This window comes from Sander lucioperca, chromosome 4, assembly GCF_008315115.2.
Source record: "Sander lucioperca isolate FBNREF2018 chromosome 4, SLUC_FBN_1.2, whole genome shotgun sequence".
NCBI classification, from domain to species: Eukaryota; Metazoa; Chordata; class Actinopteri; order Perciformes; family Percidae; genus Sander; species Sander lucioperca.
The window spans coordinates 9,702,445-9,726,134 of NC_050176.1; the positions used below are offsets into that span (position 1 = coordinate 9,702,445).

Genomic DNA, 23,690 nt, shown 5'->3' on the forward strand with positions numbered 1-23,690 from the left:
TGTCACAATTATATAAAAATAAGAGCACTTGCACTAACCCAAACTGCAGCAAAAACAAACATTGAAGCATTTGTATTTGCACTCCCTCTGTGTGACTGAGCCAAAGTAAAAGTAAACATAGAGTAGGCAGGCTTGAAGTTGTGTAATGTGCTGATCACAGTGACCAAAGAGGGAGGATGCAGTAACGATTTCTATCAGTGTGGTTTCAAAGGCTTCAGGAGTGTCTGCCGATGTGACTGAAGTTAAACACAGTGCTAGAACTGGGTTATGCTAGTAGCACAGAGACGGAATGCTCCACAGCCTGCTTTCCAGAGAACACTCCAGGAACACTATTGTAAGCTGTGTTCGCACTATTCTGCTTTTTTTCAAACGCTTTTCCACTTTAAAGTGTACGTACATGGAGCGGCCGGGAGGCAGACAGAAAGCAGTCGCTTTGGAAAAAGTCCTGTACCTGGCATCTTTTTTTAAGCAGCACCGTTCAACATCTTAGAGAAGCAATCATGACGGTGACTGACTAAATAACATGAAAAAAAAAAAACATGAAAAAAAGAAGCGGGGATTGACAAAACGTAGGCAGCCAACAACAACAAACAGACTGAAAATGGAGGGTACAGTTTACTGATAGAAGCAGCGACTCCAGCGAGTCACTGTGATAACAAAACTGCTTTTCGTTATCAGTACAATGTGTGGCTGAGGCAGCACTAACTAAAAAAACCACAACAGTGTGAATGCAGCCTTAGGTAGACAAGAAAAGTTTCCTTGTGAAAAGGTTTATTTACTGGCCATATACAAAGCTAAATTGGAGACAGATTGTATCAGAAGATAACTTGTCATTTTCCATATGACTATGAATTTGCAAAAAACAGACATCATAAATTGGTTATTTTATCTATACATTAATCAATCAATAATTACATTTCCAGAAGATTTACCAGAACTTGAGCAGTATTGTGATATAAAATTGCATATACTGTGACACAGAATTGTTTCCATAATATCACCAACCCCTTTGCCTTCATGCAAACATCACCATATTGACAGTATGTATGTCTTGACTAGGTATTTTATTTACAGCAAAGATCAATCAGTGCAAAGAATGGTAGTTGGATTCAAAGTAGACGAGCTGCAGGCCTCTCAATATTCCTATTTCTTCTGTTTCATACACAGAAACTTTGCAGAAGCAGCTAGTAAGTTGACGTTGAGTCAAGATGTTTAGTACATGTTTTATTCCATACAGTGTTGTATCTGATGGTCACAAGACGGTAACATCCTGATTATTATTGCTTTTTTGCACTGTACATTTTTTGCTTCTTTTCATTGTTTTATACTGTTGCTTTTACTGTTTCTGTTTTTTTTTTTTATGACCATACATTTTAAAACACTATACAAAGAAAATGTCTCATTATTATTAACCACAATGAAATGATAGCCGGTAAATAAGAAAAGTATTTACACAAAAATTAGCTTCTTAAATCACTATACATCTTTATATGTCACACACCAGTGACTTCTGTAACTTGTTTAGTTAATGTTAATAGTTCATTTATTTAGACGAGGATAGATGCCCTTTGCATCAGTAAAAGAATACAAAGAGCATCTGGCACCAGGATGCTGTTGAAAGGACACATTGGCCCAATCCCAAAGTCCGGACTCACAGACTCACGGACTTTGGTGCGCGTTCTCGCGAAATTTGTAAGGGCATAGGGTTGTCCCAATGTCGAATTTCAAAGGGCGCGAGGTTTTGAGTACATACTTACCGAGCCCTTTCCGTGAGTCTGCATCGATGCATACTTCACCAAAGGGAATTACTCACAGTTCAAAGAGTTGTGACGTTTACTCCGGAGACCATAGGGAAATCCGGGAATTAGAAAGGTAAACAACAGCACGACACACGACCACGGAACACAGACCAACCTGTTGTCCAGCTTGTAAAACAAGAGTTTGAAAAAATGTGGAATCAGACAGCCGTCTCCAGTGCCTTGGCCGTGTGGAACATCTTTGTTATTAAACGTCGCCAAGGTAACGTGTGATCTCGTGAAGTGCTGTCCCAATCCCATTTATACCTATCTGAGCCCATGTGGCCTCACACACTCACTCACTTAGCACCTGAGATCAATTAAGTCTGTGAGTCTTTAGTCCTTAGTCCTCAGGGCTCACTTTGGGATTGGGCCAATAAAACCAAGATTTGTGGTGTTGACAGCTTTTCAGATGCAAATACACTGCATAGTAGTGTCTACTCATTTAAGGCAGGATTGAAAAAACGTCTGCTGTGCCAACACAGTTGTTGTTTGAAATGAATGAGGAGTCTGTGTTTTTCCATGCAGTGCTATTGTTGTTCTAAACATGGCCTTAATCAAACTGTAGCTCAGCCCTGAGTGACATCAATCAAGACCAAAACTATCTTTTATACACCTGGTGCATTTTGACCAAATCAAAGACAAATCAAGCCATGAACCGACTTTCCGACATGTTACCTATTATCTTTGAGGTATAGCATAACCTTTGCTTGTTGAGTGTTTCCATGATTGTGTGTGAGTGTACGTGTGTGTCAACTGTGATTTAAGGCTCCGACTTCAAACTTTCTTCAATATTTATAGTCTTAACTCCGAGAGTAAACCTTGATTCCTGTTGTTTCTTGTGTTTTCTCACAATTGTTGTTTATAATACTTTTCTCTCTCTCCCTCTCCAAACAACGTTGCTTTTTAAACACCTTTGTCCTTCTGATGCAACTCACTCATGACATCGATCGGCTGACAATATTTACTGACAAAATTTAAACAATTCAACATTGATAATTTATTGGATAAAACACATATCTGTTGTTTCACCTTCTTTCCACCTCCTGCTTTTCATTCATATCCTATGCTTTGTCCACAACATTTTCATTGGATGTGACTAGTTTTATAGAGATGACAATGTCAAACATTGATTGTTGCTGTTCTTATCATTGTTGTTGGGTGACAATCTTTGTCCCCATATTTTGAGACGAGAAAGGGTAGAGAAGAGAGAAGAGTGTCTCACTGAAATACACTCGAGATGTGGTAAGAAAAGGAGAATGTGTTAGTGTTTTAAAAAAAAAAAATGAGTCACGAAATCACTCAATAAACACTGACAGCTAGCTGGCAAAGGTGTAGACAGAGATTGATGTAAAGAGGGAAGAACTTCAATCAGCCTATAAAATATTAAAAACAGCAAAACAGACAGATGAGTGGCTGGGAAGCTAGATTGACAGGCAGGCAGACAATTGATGGAGCTGTAATCTGCATACTTTCATATTTAAATCCTGTTTTAGTTCTATCTAGGTCCTAATCCTCAAGATTCAGTTTTTTTGTGGCTATCTCTGCTGTTTTGGCACTGCATTTCCCAGTGATCACTTGTCCAGTATGACATATTTCTCTTTAGATTTTCTGCTGACCAAGTATTAGGTTCTGGAGATGTACTGGGAAGACCATAGAAGAAAGTTCCATCTTCCGGGGCAAATATACACTAAACAAAAATATTAACGCAACACTTGTGTCTTGCTCCCATTTTTTATGAGTTGAAATAAAAGATCTAAGACTTTTTTCTATGCACACAGGCTTATTTCTCTTAAATTTTGTTCCTAAATTGTTTATATGTGTGTTAGTGAGCACTTCACCTTTGCCAATATAATCCAGTCACCTGACAGGCGTGGCATATCAAGATGCTGACTAAACAGCATGCTTATTAGTCTTTGAGTTAACAGTGCAGCAGTCACCTTGACAAAAACACACAAAGCATAACCTCAGTGAATGACTTTAGTCTGCGCTTGCGTCATGGGGGCAGCACCACTGCAAAACACAACTGCAAGGAAGAGCACTACTTTGACAGAGACATCAAAATCAATCAATGATTAGGCCCAAGAAGTTTGAGGGGTCTCGCCAGGTTGACGCTAGCAGACATTGGGTTACCTCAGGTCTCTAACTTCATCTGATGCTTGGCTCCACAGCAGAGAGAAACAAGCTGCTGCACAGTCAATATCTCCCTGTTTCTTTCCACTCTTTCATCTTCTTATCCCTCCCTTGGTGCCTTCTTTTCCTCTAAGTCCTGGGGTCATGAGAAGGCTCCCGGGGGAGAGTTAGCCCTAACACAGGCAAGGGCATAGGAGAAGGATTTGTGCTCTGTACCCCTTCCCCCTATCCCTCATTCTATTTCCATGTATCTATCTATACTTCCATCTGACAAAGTTAAAGAGGACTGCAGAGGAACTCAGAGCCCTATACGACTCAGGGGCATGGGAAAAGGATTTTATTTAGAAAGGGTAGGGATACTGTAGGGTAATGGTTTTAACAGGGAGCTCAGGAACGTAAGTTCCTTAGATACAGAGCCAGATATAAAAATAGTTTTTTATACAATAAGAGTACACACACACACACACACACACACACACACCATTTTCCACACAAAAGGTAATTATTTAAAACAAAGTGCATTGTACGTATATCTACATGATTTACACTACAGATTGGTATTAGAAATGTGGAAAAGGGAAAATCTCAACTCACTTGACATTTCATTTGAGCATCAATTTTTCTTCCACTTTAGTTTCAAAATATGTCTGAATAGAGTTTCATAAAATAATTACTTTATTATTGTGTAGAATACAAATTTGCTTCCCATAAATGTTTTTAAGATATTTTTTTGGCCATTTTAGGCCTTTATTTGACAGGACAGCTGAAGACATTAAAGGGGAGAGGGGGGGGGGGGGGAATGACATGCAGCAAAGGGCCGTAGGTCAGACTCGAACCCGGCCCACTGCGTCGAGGAGTAAACCTCTATATATGGCCGCCCGCTCTACCAACTGAGCTATCTGGGTGCCCTTCCCATTCATTTCTATGTGGAACAGGGCAAGACACATTTGCTCCCCAAATTGACCCACCTCCTTCACTTCGCTCCAGAGTTCAATCTGATTTAACACAATCAGACACATGGAATCGTGACGTTCCCCAATGCCCAGTCAGTTTGAGAGAGGGGATGGGATTGACCTTTCATGCAGGAAATTGATTGTTTATATACTTGTTTCATACCTGCACTGAAAAATATCAGATAAGAGGGACTGCTGTTTGGCAGCATTAAGTGTAAGTACAGTGACAGAGGTTAATGACAAGTTGATTATTGATTATTATTGATTTGATAAAATGCTGTAAAATTTACAAATTTGCGGACTGCTCCTGTCCACTCCTGCTTTTGGACCACACCACTTAAGTCAATTTCCCCAAGCAAGTTTTGGTTCGACTGCTGCTCAAGGAGAGAATTGATGTTTTATATATGTCGAGGCAGGGTTAAACATATTGGCTTGGAATTTCTGACTTGGATTGGAAACTACACTCCCATTTTTAATATTGAGTATACGCAGTTTTATGCATCTGTTCCCCAAAATTCTCAAATGTTCTATGGATTTCTACAAGGAAAGTCATAAAAATAACCAACCTATTTTAGTTTAAAATATTAGTGAAATGTAGGAGTCCGTGGAAGCACTGAGGATCCCTAAACCCCAGTTTGACCACCACTAGATCAACCCCCATAACTGGCTGGGGAGAACGGCTTAATCCATCCATCCTTTCCCAAGTGGAAAATCCCCAACACAGAGCAATTTATAACACTGGGAATGTGTTTAACCCTACCTCCCCTCCAGTAACTACCCCCTCAGGATGTTACTCCTAATGAGAATGTGTTTTTCTTTCACTTTTGTGTTTTTTGTGCTACACTCTTACTCGTAGCTTTTTTTTCTTACCATCTTTGCGCAGATAGATCAAACCTTCACAGAGTCAAAGGTGAATTTGTTCTTGATCTCTGTCCTTGTCCATCCCTCTACAATATGTTTCTGTTCAAATTAAGCCAGATGCCATATTGAGGTCAACCTCTGAAAGTAAGTTGGTCCCTTTGTTCTGTCCTTCTCATTGTCTAATCCATGTCTTTTAATACTGGTCCTCAGGAGTGCTGCTGGTCCGTCTTAGTGGGCAGGTAATTGCTGTTAATTGCATTCACCCAGTGTCCCAGGTGTAAAGCAGCACCTAAATAAATAGCAAGAATAGCAAGAATGATAGCAAGCAACAAAATTAAGGGCATCCTGCTCTGCCCTCGTTTCTCCCAATAATCTCTTTATCCCAGCCAGTAAAAGACTGGCCTCTATGTGTAGATTAAAGCATTTAGGCAGAATTTTTTCTACCTTTGTTTCATACCCTTTTTCCATGTTACTCTACATCGTCTTTTAGTACACAGCTGTAGTTTTCTGATTCTTAGTTGGGACCTAAAGTTGTTCTACATGTTCCTCTGTAGTAGGTCCCTAAATGACAAGAGTGCTAATGTGACTTAATGGCCCTGGGTCCTAGGGGTACTTCCAATTTAACCCAATTACAGACTGTAAAATGTTATGAGTCCTTGAAGAAGGGATTGGAGAAATGATTCACCCTGTGGCCGAAGTTTTCCTCTCCTCGCTCACCCACACATTCAACAGTTCACTCAACTCTGAATAAGTTTCCAAACAACTAAAGTTGATGTTGAGGTCAGAAAATATATTGAATCACTTCATTTTCTTGTTTTTATCTGAAATACTCTATTCTACTCTACTCACATTTATGCTTGAATAGACTAAAAACCAGGGGATACAGACAAGAGGAGTGAAATAATATGTGATTCTAAGCACATGGCACACTCATTACCTTTAATATGTAAATGGCCCAAAGTCAGAGGTTTAACAAATAACCCACAGTGCCTTGAATCTTCACATTAGAGAAGTATACTTCACATTTACCTTTTAATTGAGGTTACAATCCTCCAATGCCTCGTAGAAACAACATCATCTGAATTAAGGACCACTTCCTACTCAAATTTTGAAGGAGTCTCAGAGCAGAGTTGATTTAACCAGGTTTTCCTGTGAAGCAGCCAGATAGATGGGGCATTGTGTGGGATGGCAAAGTACACCACCTAATTAGCTCCGCAAAAACTCAGAGTACGCCCGCCTCTAGCTGTTTTTCGATTAAAAAGTTGGGGTTTGTGTTAAAGTAATTGGAAATCATTAAAATTTAGAAAGAGCCGCATTTTCTTTGAACTGTGCCTTTGGGAAAACCTTATCTTCACACTAAAGTTCCCATTAACAAACAACAGTTCACTTGCATGATGGTTTTTGAACAATGCCTGCTTTTTTATGCTTAGCGTCATCTTGATACACGGATTGATTGCGAGTTTTAACGGGAAAAAAGACTTCTTCAAAATCTTTATCCTCTTCATTCCTTTCATGTTTTAAACAGTGATAACCACAAGCTGTGCTGTTTTTTTCATGATTGTAGATCAAAATCCTTACACAACAGCTGAATTCACTATCTATTAAATGTATTTTCTTTCAAACCATGAGTTGAGTTTTCTTTCCAACCATGGAGTTGTCACCAATCAGGGAAACCAAAAACGGCATTTGAGCTCCTTCAAAAAACACATTACCTTTCCTACAATTTTCTGTCCTGCGATTGGATTTTGGATTCATCTAACACCTCCCCTTTCCTTGTTACAACAAGGACAATCAGCCCTGCCCTGCTCTGTTCTGTTTCTTATTGATTAGACACACAGGGAAATCATTGAGAACAAAGAGAGAGAGGGAAGGCAAGCTGAGTAACAAGCAAGCTTGGTTATGGGAACAATCCATAACGTCTCTAAATTTCTGTGTGTGTTTTTGTGTATTTGTTAGATGGCAATTTTCTTCAAATTAAAGTAGTACTTTTTCCCAGTTGTCGACATTGGAAAAAGGTGTCCTAAATTTTAGGGAGACAGATAACAATGTGGCTTGTGGTGATGTGCTGATCAAATTTCTTGTCCTAAGAGTGGTCGGTTTCTACTGAGCATCCTAACTTGATACTTATATTTCCGTATGTAGCTGTGACGTACATAATTGGGGTACAAGATAATCTAATTCAACTGAGGTAAGATATGCTTGACAATGTAATATCTGCATAGAGTGACATTCACAATCTCATTTCCCAACATATGTTCTTCCATCTGTATAACCAATAATGTGAACAGCTAAAGTTGCACAATTGCAGATACGCCTCTAAACTGTAAATCTCTGTGCAAGGACACACTGTCTACTTATTTTTTATCTGTTGTGTTAATACCGGTATGTTCTGCAATTACTTATTGAATTATCTTCAGTGCTCTGTATTTGTTCTATTCTTATCTATATCCTTCTCTATGCTGCTGCAAATACCCATCTTCCCCACAGGGATCATTAAAGTTTCATCCAATCTTGAGAAAAATACAAGATAGTACCGTTTGTGAGGCATATTAAATAACAAGGAGTGTAATACAGTTGCTGCAGATGTCATTAACACAGTGGCGGCCTTTTGCTGCCTCTTAAGATGATGTCGCTTAAGAGTGGTCGGTTTCTACTGAGCATCCTAACTTGATATTTATATTTCCGTATGTAGCTGTGACGTACATAATTGGGGTACAAGATAATCTAATTCAACTGAGGTAAGATATGCTTGACAATGTAATATCTGCATAGCCTGCAGATTTTAGATATTTTCTTTAATGATCATGACTGTCAGGAACTTTCCGTTTAAAACATTGCAAGGACGAAACAGATTGTATCTCAGACAAAGCACAAAGAATGAGCTCATCGCAAACCAAATTATATCTTATGATAATGAACAACTAACTTTTAGCAACTGGATTAAAATATCACACTACAAAGGAGATATATTATACAGTTCAGTTTTTGTTTGTTAGAAAAAAGATGAAGCCCCACATTGTTGAATTGGCAAGATGAAGAGTTACAAAAGCTTTTTACAGTTTGGGCAAACCGCAGACTTCCAACATTAATTAATATAATGATGGCTTTTCCATTATGGACCTGTCCCATGGACATGCCAACATGTCTCCTAGAAATCAGTGTACGTGCTACTACTAAAAAAAGTTTTTATGGAAACACAATTGTTATTTGGATTAAGTTCAGGAGCAACATTTTTTCTAGTGTAGCAAGTGCTGCATTTTAGTACAAGCACGTCCTATATGTGCAGTTCTCACCTTGTTGCTGTTGTCTCCATTCTCCTTTCCTGTGTCACAAACTGCTCCCACAAGTCATTGCGTGAGAAGAGTGATTCTTGTTTTTTTTAATTACTTCATAGAGCTTTGAAACAACGCCTCAATAAACTGTATACATTGTTGTTCTGTCATAGTTTGTTTTTGTTGATTGTTGTTTGTCTTTGTCAGTTATTGTTTATAAACAGCTCTTTATCATTGGATGCTCTTGCACACATCTTGAGGGGGAATATGTGAAAACAACACCCAGTTAATATTCAACATGTCTCCCCATATTGCAACGCATCTGTTCTTTGTGTGTGTGTGTGTGTGTGTGTGTGTGTGTGTGTGTGTGTGTGTGTGTGAGCTCAGCTGTTGGGTGTTTCTGTGTGTGGGTTGCAAAGATAGATGGCTGTTAATATCAGATTTTGCGACAGAGCCAAATGTTCCACTGTGGATAAAGACTATTACAAATGGCTGGAGGCTGTTTTGGCGAGACACTGAAATCACAGCACATAAATAACAGTAGCGAACACAGAACTCTCACACACACACATACATACACAGACACACACACACACACACACACACACACACACACACACACACAAACACATAGATACTCTCACAGATATTCAAACACCTTGTATGCATACACGCATATGCTTCTAATCCAAACACAGCAACAGGCAGCTGTATTGTGTTGCAGACATCTGACTTCATGGTAGAAATTCAAGGCAGGAAAGTAAAAAGAAACTTCGAGAATATGCAGTAAAACACATTGATACCAGCCTTGGAGTTGTTACTCGAAAAAGTCGCCATCACTCTTTTATTTCATTTGGAAACAGAAAATGTACCTCTGACTGACTGACTTATAGGTAATACATTGTGTTACTGGCCCTGCTAATAATGATAAAGGCATACTACTGTTCCCTAAGGACACCCAGTAGTTTTGTACCTGCTGACTCTGGGGTAAACTGTAGTCTGGGTAAAAGAATCACAGGAAGGCCCCTAAAGAGTTTGGATCAGACCCTTGTGTGGCCTACCAGTGTGCATTTGTAATTAATACTTACTATCAATTCATAATTTCTCTCATTTTGAAACTGGCTTTGAATGAAATCTGCAGAACAGCAATCAAATTACTTAGAACAGGATATAACTCTTCTTTTTGATCAGTTTAGGACCAACATTTCAATGTAAAGATGTCTCCAGTGACGTATAGGAAATGTTGGAGGTGTGTGAGAGTGAAATGGAGAAATAAATGGCTCCAGTCAAATATGGCAGGGAAAGAGGAGAAAGACTGAAAGGGGGTGGGGTGAAAAAGAAAACAAAAATGTGAAAGAAGAAGCCAGAATTCAGCAGTGAGGGACGAGGAGGTGGAATGGGAGACACACTGATAGGATGACTGTAGGAGGGCAGCCAATGAGGCAGAGAAATAGAAAAAGCACAGAGTTGATCTTGTGATTGTCTTTGTCTCTGCTTAGACACTCTCAACACACTCTTTTTTTGCCTCCCCTATTTTTCTCCTGATCCCCTGTTGCTTCATCATTTCTCTTTTCTTTCTTCTCTGTGTGTCCACTAAAGGGAGGGTATGAACTACCATTAACTATCTTTGTATCTACCTATTGTTCGCTTTCTTCCTTCTCTCAACTGGTGCACAGTACACATTTCAGGAATGTGGACACACTATTTTGATTCATTTGTTCATCTGTGTATGACACATACTATCTTTCTTTGATCAGGTTTGAATAACACCTAAACGAATGATGCATCCTTCCACTGATATTCACTACAGATAAAGTACAGAATTACAAAGTCACATCTCCCTGCACCTCATGTTTGAAAGATGTAGAACATGAAGTCACTCTTCCTCCCTGTATTCACTTGGCCCCCAAATAATCTCAGATTTATTAATTTGCTTGCTCAACCTACACTGATACACAGTCCACAAAAGTAGAAACTAAACAACTTTGCTCACAACTGCATTTTAATTTACACTTAAAATATGTTTTTAAGCCAAATGGCAGTTGCGAAATTTTAATTTAAGGTGAATGTAAGGTGCCACAAATCTCAAAAAGCAAGAAGAGGCAGTCAATGCAAATAGTTGTGCTGTTGAACACAACTGTTATATATCCTAACTTATTATTAAAAAATGATGTCTGCATTATTTGGGGAGGTAACATCATGTATTAGTGTTCTTGTTCAAAGTGGCAACCCTATTTGAAATCAAAGCCAATGATGAATGATCTATCAGTTACTGATTTAAGCAATGCAACTGTTTTTGACTAATTGGCACTAAGGGGAGTTGAGGTTTCATGTATTAAAAATAATGGAAAAAGGCCTGGCAAAGAGTATTCTACCCACCTTGGTTACAAAATAAATAAATAGGAATTACAAAAAGAGAAAATCCTCTTAAAAAACCTGAACCTGTGCTGAATGCAACATGCAGTACACTCACTTTATTTATCTTTGGTTTATGCTTCCTATTATTGAATTATGTTGTCTATGCCTATGCCTTTTGTTTTTTTCTTACACTTTGTGACACTAGCTTTTTTCATATTATCAGCACAAAATGCAGTCGTGGCAGTGGTTTCTGTACATTAAAGTGGAACAGTAGGGTCAGGTGCCTTTCCCAGAGGCACTTTATCAGTTTTTATGGGAGCAGAGTGACATTCACAATCTCATTTCCAAACATATGTTCTTCCATCTGTATAACCAATAATGTGAACAGCTAAAGTTGCACAATTGCAGATACGCCTCTAAACTGTAAATCTCTGTGCGAGGACACACTGTCTACTTATTTTTTATCTGTTGTGTTAATACCGGTATGTTCTGCAATTACTTATTGAATTATCTTCAGTGCTCTGTATTTGTTCTATTCCTATCTATATCCTTCTCTATGCTGCTGCAAATACCCATCTTCCCCACAGGGATCATTAAAGTTTCATCCAATCTTGAGAAAAATACAAGATAGCACCGTTTGTGAGGCATATTAAATAACAAGGAGTGTAATACAGTTGCTGCAGATGTCATTAACACAGTGGCGGCCTTTTGCTGCCTCTTAAGATGATGTCACTTTCTAGTGTCACACTGAGCCCTAAGTCTGCCAATGTGATTGATCGTTTCGCAAGCAACTGAAATTGTTCAAAAGTGTACTTTTGAGTTAGCAGAGTATTATTTCTATCAAATTGAAATCTTTATATCTGACTTCTTACACCTAAAAAAGGTTAGTTTTTCAGCTTTCTATAGACAGCATGCTCCTTATCACATCATTAAAAAAGCTATGTTGCAATACAGAAGGCGTGAGCCGCAGATGGGTAAAGAGAACACACACACTACACAGACTAAATGCACTGTAGTCTTTTTATTGTCTTTGCAAGGGAGCTCTAATGTTGCTCCTCTCAGATGTGTTTTCTGTCAGGCTCTACTGTATGGAATACTGAGACAATGCTAATGAAGCAAAGCATAGACTGTCCCGCTGTTTTTCTGACCTCGTATCTACAATTGGGAGCAAAGCAAGTACACATATATATACCTTACTCTGTTTGCCTGCATTTGATAATGTGTTAAATCGAAAAAAAACAAGAAACTTTATTTCTTCTTTTCGGATCCTTTGTCTTACTTTTCATGTGTTTGAAAGTAGCAAGCAACTCTGTGGGCCCTATCTTGCACCCAGCGCAATTGACTTTGTACACCGACGCATGTATCATTCCTATTTTGCACCCGACGCACAGCGGACTTTTCCCTCCACAGACTCACGTCAGTAAATTAGGGAATGAACTTGCACTCCTGGGGGCAGTTCAGCAAAAAGAGGAGTTCCTTAGTGCTATTTTGCAGTTTCAGAAAACAATTCCGCCACAGACCAGGAAAAACTTAGTCTAAAATCAGTGGCGCGTTATTCAGATGCTATTTTAAGGGCGCATGCTTGGCCGTAATGTAGAGTGTGCACACCGCGCATACACTTTGCTTCTCTCATCTCACGGACCCAGCAGTTCCCATTTTTGCAAACCATACATAAATACAAGGAAAAATATTACCTTGTTTTACACAACATTTCCATGAATCATGGATGTGTGACATAAATGAGGAAATATTAGAGGACTTAAGGAGATGTGATGTTGAACTGCATGTGCCGATGCCACTTAACCCAAATGCCCCAGCAGCAGCACGGGAGAGGAGAGACAGAAGAGCTGCATCGTCTATAGTGAGGTAATCTCGGTCTAATGTTAGACTACATTGCAAAAATATCACCATGCATTCATAACCTCGTGATTCAGTGAGAGTGAGACCAAAACATCGGAAAGTATGTTTTTGTGACATTTCTTTATTTACATTTTGTCAAAAAGAAAAATCTATAGCAAACGTCGGTCTCCTCGGCTGTGAACCACTCCTGGCGTGCGCCCATGGATGTATTAGAGAGTGCGCCTAGAAAATCCGCCATTATAATAGCAATCCGCCATGGAACAAGCGCGCCTGCTTTTAAAGGGAATGTGAGATAACGCTCTGATTGGTTTATTGCACGTTACGCCCAAACCACACCTATGAGTAATGTAGCTACTTCAGACCAACCCATTTTAGATTTGCGTTGGGCACAAGAGTCATTTATCCTGCCGGTATAATAGCAACAGTGCCCGAGATCCGCCCACAACGCTACTTGCGTTTGCCGTTTGATACTTGTGTTTCAGATTGTTAAAATAGGGCCCTGTGTGTGAGTTAAAATAGTTCAGTAGTATAACGAATTTCCTCATGTGGCAAATTAGCGTACGTCATGTAATAGGTGTAGATACCAGACTATAACAGTTACACAAGAAAACTTTTGCTTCAGTTGTTAAAAGTTGAATCCGAGTGAGACACTTTAGTACACAGACAGAGTTATATAGAGGTGTTTCAGTTGTTCTGATCTTGTACATTCCGTATATTTTAGGTTAAATACCTACTACACATGGACACCATGAGGTGATAATTAGATCCATCAGTCAGAAGTGACACTATGGAACTTCATCAAGGTTTCAAGATATCTATAAATAAAAATGAAATATTAAGACGCAGACAACAGAACAAGTTAGTTTTTTTTGTGACCAGATATGCTGCTCATATGAAGGTATGCATTCACCGTAGTCATCATTTTACTAGACATAATATTGTTAACTATTACATGTTTTCCTCTCACCCATCCATTCTCTACCCACTTTCTTTTCTATGTAAATGATTGATTCCAACTTTGTCTCTTTTCTACCGAAAACAAGTCAATGAACATTGGATGAAATTGCGGAGGAGTGAAGCTAGTCTTTCACTACTGATTAAATTATCAGCTTGGCGCCCCTTCGAAGGAACAAAGGCATGAAATTGCTTGACATTTTTTCTCCTTACGCACTCTGCCATTAGCCATTTCCTCGGCAACATTTCACAGCGAGGAGGACAGCGAGGGCCTCTGAAAGTCGTTTTGGAGTAACTCAAGGATTTGTCAAACAGTGTGTTGTGTAAAGGTGAACAGATGTACGAGACATCAAACGTCACGGCAAGACACAAGCACACAAACTGTTTAGAAGTGATAAAGTCACTGCTGGTGAACATACTATCTGAAAATAGATGTTTTAATATCCAAGGATACATTTTTGTGCTCATACATACATACACACACACACACACACACACACACACACACACACACACACACACACACACACACACACACACACACACACACACACACACACACACAAACTTCTCCCTCTTGCTCTGTCTGGCACACACAAACATACACACACATTCTTTCCACAAAGACAAACCTCTAATGTACCTTGACACTCTCCTGTCCCACCTCAGTAACTCAGTAGGGACTTTTATAACTTTTTTAAATAGCCCAAGGCTTTCTCTTTTCACACTTTTTTTCTTTTTACACCTGCAGGATTCATGTGGCGGTTTAAACACGCTGCATCACCCTCCCTCATCCAGACACAGACTCACTGCAAAAGTCGACGACTTTGGAAATGCCATATTTCTGCATTTTGTCTCGGTTTAATCCTCTTAAAGTCAAAGGCTGTCGCTTTTGCTGTCTTTAGTCTTGTTTCAATGCATCACTCAGCACCACTTTTTAAAATTGGAAAAGTTTTTAATGTGCCTCTTGGATGCGGTTGGATGGTGGTGGCAGGAGCGCTGAGGCAGGTGACGGAGCATTTAGCGTGAAAAGGTTAAAGGTGTGCGTCCCAAATGGCAAGGTGGCGATAAGGTGGTGTGGCTTTCAATGGTCCTGAAGAGGAAAAGGGCACGATGAATGTCAGCCAAGTCTTCTGGGGAATATAAATTACACTAAAAAGCCCCAATTTGAACATTTCCAGCTAGATTTTTTTGGTTTCAAAAATACACCAAATTAAGTAATTTCATAGCAGTGTAGTTTTGTACCCCAGCAAGAGGACCAGGCTTATAGGATGCATGATCTCAAGGGAAATTCAATGCACAAATGATGTGTGTTTATGTTTCTTTCTTTCATATGTGAAAATTCTCAACTCAAGTTAAAATTAGATATTCCTGATATCACTGAAATGCTAATATGTATGTATGTGTTATGCACCCAACATAATCAAGGATGCGTGGATATGTTGGACAGTCTAGAAAATGTGAGGGTTTTGTGCAGCTTACCACCCCAAGAGATATTCTCTGCCATGCTCCACTCGTGATTGAGGCTGTACACAACAATTTGTTTCTGTGTACAGGTTCCCTTTGACAAACTAAGAGTGGGAATGATGATATGGTTTAAATTAGGAGAGGTAAGACAAATATATGCATCACACTTCATCCAATTCTAAGCTGATTTTGAAACCAAGAGCTGATGTTTTGGTCATATAGTGTTTGTTTAAAATGTCACAAGCCACTATTTTCAAAATTCATACCTGGCCTTTTCAGCCATATAACCAGCTGAAAAATAGCCATTCAAATACAAAAGGGCCTTGAAATGTGATTTGCAAAACACACACATGCCTGCTGTGAAAAAGGCCTATGGTAGTCTGAACTGGTTCTGTGAGGCGGTATGGTACGAGTAGAAGTCAATGGATGATTGACTTGACTTAAAAACATTCTTTTTTTCAGCAGTCCTCAGATAAATGCATATTCAACAAATATTATTCATACTTAGGCAGGAGTGACAGACAACATTTAAATAGGTTTACCTGAAATTATGGCCTCTTCACATGTTTTTGACAAGTGCAATAGACTGCAGCATTATACTTTTTAAGGCGACTGAGACTGTATGGAGTAAGCAGCCAGATCATGCTCATGTTCTACCGGGCGATTCTGGAGAGCATTATCAGATATGGAATCACAGCATGGTTTGGCAGCTAAAAAGCAGGCTGGTCAGCACACACAAGACAGCTGTGAGGATAATAGGGAGGAAACAGTACAAGCCCATACACAGCCTGTACGAGCAAGCAGTCAGAAAACAAGCCAAAAGAATCACTGCAGACTCTGTACACCCTCTCTTTCCTGAATATGAACTTCTGCCATCAGGGAGAAGATTCCATGTGCTGAGATGTAAAACAAACAGACTAAAGTTATCGTTTATTCCACCTTCCGTCAAGCTGCTGAACTCCAATAGTAAATCTTAGCCCAGCAGAGCAGGGTTGCAATAAATACACCAGCACTTTTTGCACTTAGCACTTTAATTATTACAGTTAATTCTTAGGATGTTGTGTTGTCTGTGCTGCCATATGTGTCCTTCTTTTGTGTCTTAGGATGCTTTGCTGATCTCATTTTTATGTTTATTTTATTTTATGTTGATTTTAGAATGTTTTTTCTGTTAAATGTTGTGAAGCAACAGATTGTAGCACTATGTCCAAGACAAATTTCCTCTCGGGGACAATAAAGTGTATTCTATTCTTCTATTCTAAGTGTCTGTCAATTGAACAGCCTAATTATTTGAACTTTATAAACTGACCCCAGATGCCCTGTCTAGTGTTGAAAACCCAGACATGCTTTGCAGTTACGGTCAGTACTTAAACATAATGCCAATTAGGAATATATTTAGTGAATGTAGGCAGTAGCAGAAAGGACAAAATTGGAGTGAAGATCATATAAGATATAAAATGTTAACAAAGCAATATACAAATGGGATTTCTGATTGTACTACACACTATGCATATATTATGGTAGATGCATATTGAAGGATTCTTAGATAAGATAATTGTAAAAATGTACATAAGTTACAGTAGTCACCTCTTCCTTTCTGTCTTTCTTTTTGAATATTTACCCCCACCCCCCACCCCTTCTTCCTCTGTTTTTTGTTTTTTCCCCAGAAATGAATTAAGATAAAAACCATTTCATGCTGATTTATTTCTGTCCTGCTTATCTTGTCAGGTTGGACAAATATGGTGCTGTATAAAATGGCCTTGTCGCAACTGAAGGTCAAGACAGATCTATGAGCGAGAGGACGGGGCGAGGGATATTTGGCATAGAGAGGGAGGAATAATGTAAGAGTTGGAAGCAGAGAGGCAGAGATAACAGCTTAGCTGCAGACTCCTGATATCTGCACCACAAATAAAACAACCACTCAGAGGCCTGACCAGAAACCCCACTGACATGAAGGAAGGAGACCATGAAGATACAAACATGTTTGTCTGTGAGTGTGTGTGAACAAGACAAAGAGTCTCTAGAGCAATGCTAGCAGCTCTGTGGGATTGCACTTTGAGCTAAATGCTAATGTCAGCATGCTAACATGCTCAAAATGACAATGTTAAAATACTTATGGTAAGCAAGTGTAATGTTTACAATGTTCATCTAAGATTAACATGTTAGCATGCTAATGTTTGTAACTTAGCACTAAAGACAAAGTACAGCTGGGGCTGATGGGAATGCCATTAGTTCTACAAGTATTTGGTAAATATAAATAAGACAGATGGTGGTGGTAAATGAAAAGAAGGGAGTTCACCAAAGGACATGTGAGGCATTACATAAATGCCTCTACCAAATTGCATGGCAATCCACCCAATAGTTGTTGAAATAACTCAGTCTTGACCAAAGTGGTGGACTGACCGACTGACCGACATTGCCATGTCTAGAGTAATGCAATTTAAGGATGGCTGAAAATAAGACCATATTATTATGGAGGGCATTCATTGTTAAAACATACACTTTAACCAGTGTTGAGATCTAAAGCATATATTTGTTTCTGATGCAAATCCATTGATGATGGTAGCCTCTTTCCTGGGAAAACTATGAGTTTGCTGCAAGTATAAGAACAGAAAAAAGAGTATCTTAATAGGATAAAACGTGTTTAATGTTTAGACAGAGAGAAATAGAGGAAATATTAGACCACATATTTTGTCTTCATCTCCATCTACACACAGTTTACATTCATGTATTTTAATTAGGGCTGTCAATCGATTAAAAAATGTAATTTAATTAATTACATACTCTGTGATTAATTAATCGAAATTAATCGCATACATAATTAACGGTGCTTGAACCGATACTTTTTAAGAAAGTAAAAAAAGAAAAGAAAAAAAGGGTACTAAACAACAGTTGGTGACATTAAAGAAGAGCTTGTTTATTGCTAAGGCCATATGGTCAAAATTAAATGATTTCATAATAATGTATAACAATAACATTAACTTATTTCACTAGTAAATTGCTGTTGAACGACAAAAACAACACAGATAGGAAAAGGACTTCAAATGCACCACGAAGATGTAGTTTACCAGTTTCATTGAACGCACCGTCTGTGTTGTACTGACGTAGCTGCAGATTGTTACATACCAGTGTTGAATCCTCTACAGTAAAACACAGTCACACTTTACACCGTTTAGCGTTAGCTGTCAGCATTGTAACTGTGTTTAATTCAATTTCAATTCAATTCAATTCAATTTTATTTATAGTATCAAATCATAACAAGAGTTATCTCGAGACACTTTACAGATAGAGTAGGTCTAGACCACACTCTATAAAGCCCCAACAATTCCAATAGTTCCCCCAAGAGCAAGCATTAGCAGTGGCTATTGCGACAGTGGCGAGGAAAAACTCCCTTTTAGGAAGAAACCTCGGCAGACCCAGACTCTTGGTGGGCGGTGTCTGACGGTTGGGGTTATGACGGTACAGGATGTAGCGTGGCACAGCAGAGCATGGGTGGACGCGGTGGACGCAGCAGGACGTAGCCGAGCTTTGCAGGGAATCGCAGAGCGTAGCAGGGTGTAGCAGGTCCATAGCCACAGCTGCACCCAAGACCCAGGTCTTGGTGTCGCCCTAATCCGAGGCGATGTTCTGGGCGAAGAAGAAACATAAGGACTCTGGGGAGTAAACTCCCCAGAGCTAGGTGAGTAACAAGCACTTCTGAGACAGGATGTGCATAAAAGGAAACAAAAGAAAAGAGCGTGTCATAAGAAGGAACTTCCTCGGCAGTCTAGAATTATAACAGCATAACTAGGAGAGGCACTATATTATTGATTATACGATAGGTAAATCTGATGACTGTAAAGAGAAGCAGAGAAAAGCAGGGGTGCTGTGTCTGCAGCTATACACCCTGCCCCGCCGGTCTAGGCGTTCACTGCAACTCCTCACTCCCTAACTATAAGCTTTATCAAAGAGGAGAGTTTTCAGTTTAGTCTTAAATGTAGCGACGGTGTCTGCCCCCCGAACCCAGATTGGGAGCTGGTTCCACAGGAGAGGAGCCTGATAGCTGAAGGCTCTGCCTCCCATTCTACTTTTAGAGACTCTAGGAACCACAAGTAACTCTGCATTCTGGGAGCGTAGTGCTCTAGTGGGACAATAAGGTACTAAGAGGTCCTCAAGATATGAAGGAGCTTGACCATTTAGAGCTTTATAGGTCAGAAGAAGGATTTTAAATTCAATCCTGGATTTTACAGGAAGCCAATGGAGAGAAGCTAATACAGGAGAAATATGATCTCTTTTCTTAGTTCTTGTCAGAACACGCGCTGCAGCATTCTGGATCAGCTGGAGAGTCCTAACGGACTTATTTGAGCATCCTGATAATAAGGAATTACAGTAGTCCAGCCTGGAAGTAACGAATGCATGGACTAGTTTTTCTGCATCGTTTTGAGATAGGATGTTCCTAATTTTAGCAATGTTACGAAGGTGAAAAAAGGCTGTTCTAGAGGTGTGTTTTAGATGGGCGTTAAAGGATAGATCCTGATCAAAAATAACTCCTAGATTTCTGACAGTAGTACTGGAGGCCAGGGCAATGCCATCCAGAGTAATTATATCTTCGGCTAATGAGGTTCGTAGGGGTTTGGAGCCCAGCACAATAACTTCGGTTTTGTTTGAGTTTAACATCAGGAAATTGTAGGCCATCCATGATTTTATATCTTTAATGCAAGCTTGAAGTTTAGCTAGCTGGCTGGTTTCGTCTAGCTTGATTGACAGATATAATTGGGTGTCATCCGCATAACAGTGAAAGTTAATTGAGTGTTTCCTAATAATATTGCCTAGAGGAAGCATATATAAGGAGAATAGAATTGGTCCAAGCACTGAGCCTTGAGGAACGCCATGGTTAATTTTAGCGTAATTGGAGGGTTTATTGTTAACGTTAACAAATTGCGATCGATCAGAGAAGTAGGACTTAAACCAGTTTAGTGCGATTCCTTTAATGCCAACTAAATGTTCCAGTCTCTGTAAGAGGATGGTATGGTCAATAGTATCGAATGCAGCACTAAGATCTAATAAGACAAGTACGGAGACAAGTCCTTTGTCTGATGCAGTTAGAAGATCGTTAGTGATTTTCACCAGTGCCGTCTCTGTGCTATGATGCTTTCTAAATCCTGACTGAAAGTCCTCAAATAAGCTATTGCTATGTAGAAAATCACATAACTGATTAGCGACTACTTCCTCAAGGATCTTGGAGAGAAAGGGAAGGTTAGATATAGGTCTATAGTTGGCTAAGACCTCAGGATCGAGGGTGGGTTTTTTCAGTAGAGGTTTTATCACAGCTACTTTAAATGACTGCGGTACATAACCTGTCAATAAAGACATATTTATCATATCTAGCAATGAAGTGTTAACCACGGGTAACGCTTCTTTAAGTAGCCTCGTTGGGATGGGGTCCAAGAGACAGGTAGATGGCTTTGCTGAAGAGACCTTTAACATTAATTGTTGAGGGTTTATAGGATAAAAGCAATCTAAGTATATGTCAGGTCTAGTCGTTCTTTCTAGCAGTCTGTCAGTTAAAGGTGACCCATTAGAGGTTGGGGGAAAGAGGTGATGAATAGTATCTCTAATTGTTTTAATTTTATCGTTAAAGAAACTCATGAAGTCGTCACTACTCAGAGCTATAGGAATAGATGGCTCAATAGAGCTGTGGCTATCTGTCAGCCTGGCTACAGTGCTGAAAAGAAACCTTGGGTTGTTCTTATTTTCTTCTATTAGTGATGAATAGTAGTCTGATCTGGCCTTTCTTAGGGTCTTCCTATAGGTTTTCAGACTGTCTTGCCAGTCTAAACGAGATTCTTCCAGTTTGGTGGAACGCCATTTACTTTCAAGTTTGCGCGAGATTTGCTTTAATTTACGAGTTTGGGAGTTATACCAAGGTGCTAGTTTCCTTTGCTTCATCGTCTTCTTTTTAAGGGGAGCAACAGAGTCTAAAGTCGTCCGTAGGCAGGCCGTAGCACCGTCTACAAAATTATCAATTTGAGAGGGACTAAAGTTTACATAAAGATCCTCTGTTATATTACGGCACGTTAATGAGTTTAGTGCTGTTGGAATATCTTCCTTAAATTTAGCTATAGCACTGTCAGATAGGCTTCTAGCGTAGAAGCTTTTATCTAATTTCGTATAATCGGGTAGTAAGAATTCGAAAGTTATTAAGAAGTGGTCTGATAATAAAGGATTTTGCGGGAATACTATTACGTCTTCAATTTTGATGCCATATGCCAGCACAAGGTCAAGGGTGTGGTTAAAACAGTGCGTGGCCTCGTGCACACTCTGACTGAAACCAATTGAATCTAGTAGTGAGTTGAAAGCAGTACTAAGGCTATTGCTGTCAACGTCCACATGGATATTAAAATCACCTACAATAAGTACTTTGTCTGATTTTAGGACTACACATGATAAAAACTCTGAGAATTCCGATAAAAATTCACAATATGGACCTGGTGCTCGGTAGACAACAACAAATATAATTGGCTGTACTGTTTTCCATGTTGAATGCTGAAGGTTAAGAACGAGATTTTCAAAAGAGTTATAATTTAGTTTAGGTTTAGGATTAATTAACAGGTTTGAGTCAAATATGGCTGCAACTCCCCCTCCTCGGCCTGAGCCTCTAGGAATTTGAGTATTAATATGAGTGGGAGGAGTGGCTTCATTTAGACTGACATAATCTTCATGGCCCAGCCAGGTTTCAGTTAGACAGAATAGATCAATTTGATTATCGGATATCAATTCGTTTACTAGTATTGCTTTAGAAGACAGAGATCTGATATTTAGTAGACCGCATCTAATTTTCCTATCCTGTTCTATCATTGCAGTGGTAGTTGTAATTCCAATTAGGTTGTTAAGTATTGCCCCTTTTTTGGTTACCTGTGGCTGACGTGAACTGGATGCTAAATTGACTATGTTTGCAGTCAACTTCTTATTACTTAGGGGATTCAACACTTTGTATGGTCTATTGTTGATTATAACTGGAATAGTACTAGTATTACATGTTACCCTGCAGAAAACATTTTCAGATTCATTCACTTGTAAAGTGCCATTAGGATCAATACCTGGGGGGCATGAATCTGTGATATTTTCAACAGAATGTCAATACTTAACTTTCAGTGTGGTCGTTATGTTGTCAGATAGCAGCCTGGCTCCAGCTACTAGGTAGCGGTAGGCTAACGTTAGCTGCTGTCGAGTGTAGTGTTAACTAGCTAGCGGTAGGCTAACGTTAGCTGCTGTTGAGTATAGTGTTAACTAGCGTCACATGCAGCGGTGTTTGTGTTGCCTGTAACGTCTGTTTCAGAGCATCAGAGAGAAGCGCAGACATATCAGTGGCACCAGATTTTCATCTGTATGCAAACGTCAATATAAAATGGATTAATCTGCGTTAATTATTTTGACAGCCCTAGTTTTAATGTAAATAATGATGCATCTAAATAGAGGTAAGGTAGGCTTTTTAAGTAGTAAGAAAGACTAAGAGTCTACAGCCATGCCAGCAGCTCTGTGATGCTGTACTTAGACACAGAGGTGCTTTGACCACAATGCTGATGTGAGCATGGCAACATGTTGACAATGACTGCTAACATACTAATGTTTAGCAGGTATAATGTTTACCATGTCCACCACTTTAGTTAAGTGTGTTGGAATGCAAACATTTGCTAAATACAACTAAGCACAAAACACACAAAGTGCAACTGAGGCCATCCAATCTTTGTCAAAACATTTTTGAGACATTATTTTCCTCAAATTCACAACTTAACAAGTAATTTCGAAGCCCTTATGAGAATGCTGATACTTCAAGTACATGAGCACAAGACACATTCATAAATTAGGAACATCATCATTCACAGAACAGCAATAAAATACACAGCATTACCACTGGCCTCCAGACTATCCTCTAACACATAAATTATCCAAAGTTAATCAAGTTGAAACTTGTATGAAACTTCAAACCCAATTTTTCAGCGGTTAATCGATGTTCATGGCAATTTTATTATGAAACCCATTCATCCTGGTCATACTCA

The 23,690-nt window shown here is 39.2% G+C and overlaps 1 protein-coding gene and 1 long non-coding RNA gene across 2 annotated transcripts in view; both read left to right on the plus strand.

Moving 5' to 3' along the window:
* Positions 1–23,690, plus strand: part of LOC116042663 (zeta-sarcoglycan) — a 416,236-nt gene that overhangs the window by 359,968 nt on the left and 32,578 nt on the right. The gene's annotated exons all lie outside the window — the stretch shown is intronic.
* On the plus strand, positions 14,080–16,825 carry LOC116042666. The gene is made up of 3 exons (XR_004103287.2): positions 14,080–14,091; positions 15,417–15,418; positions 16,478–16,825. It is a non-coding gene; the product is annotated as an uncharacterized LOC116042666 (long non-coding RNA).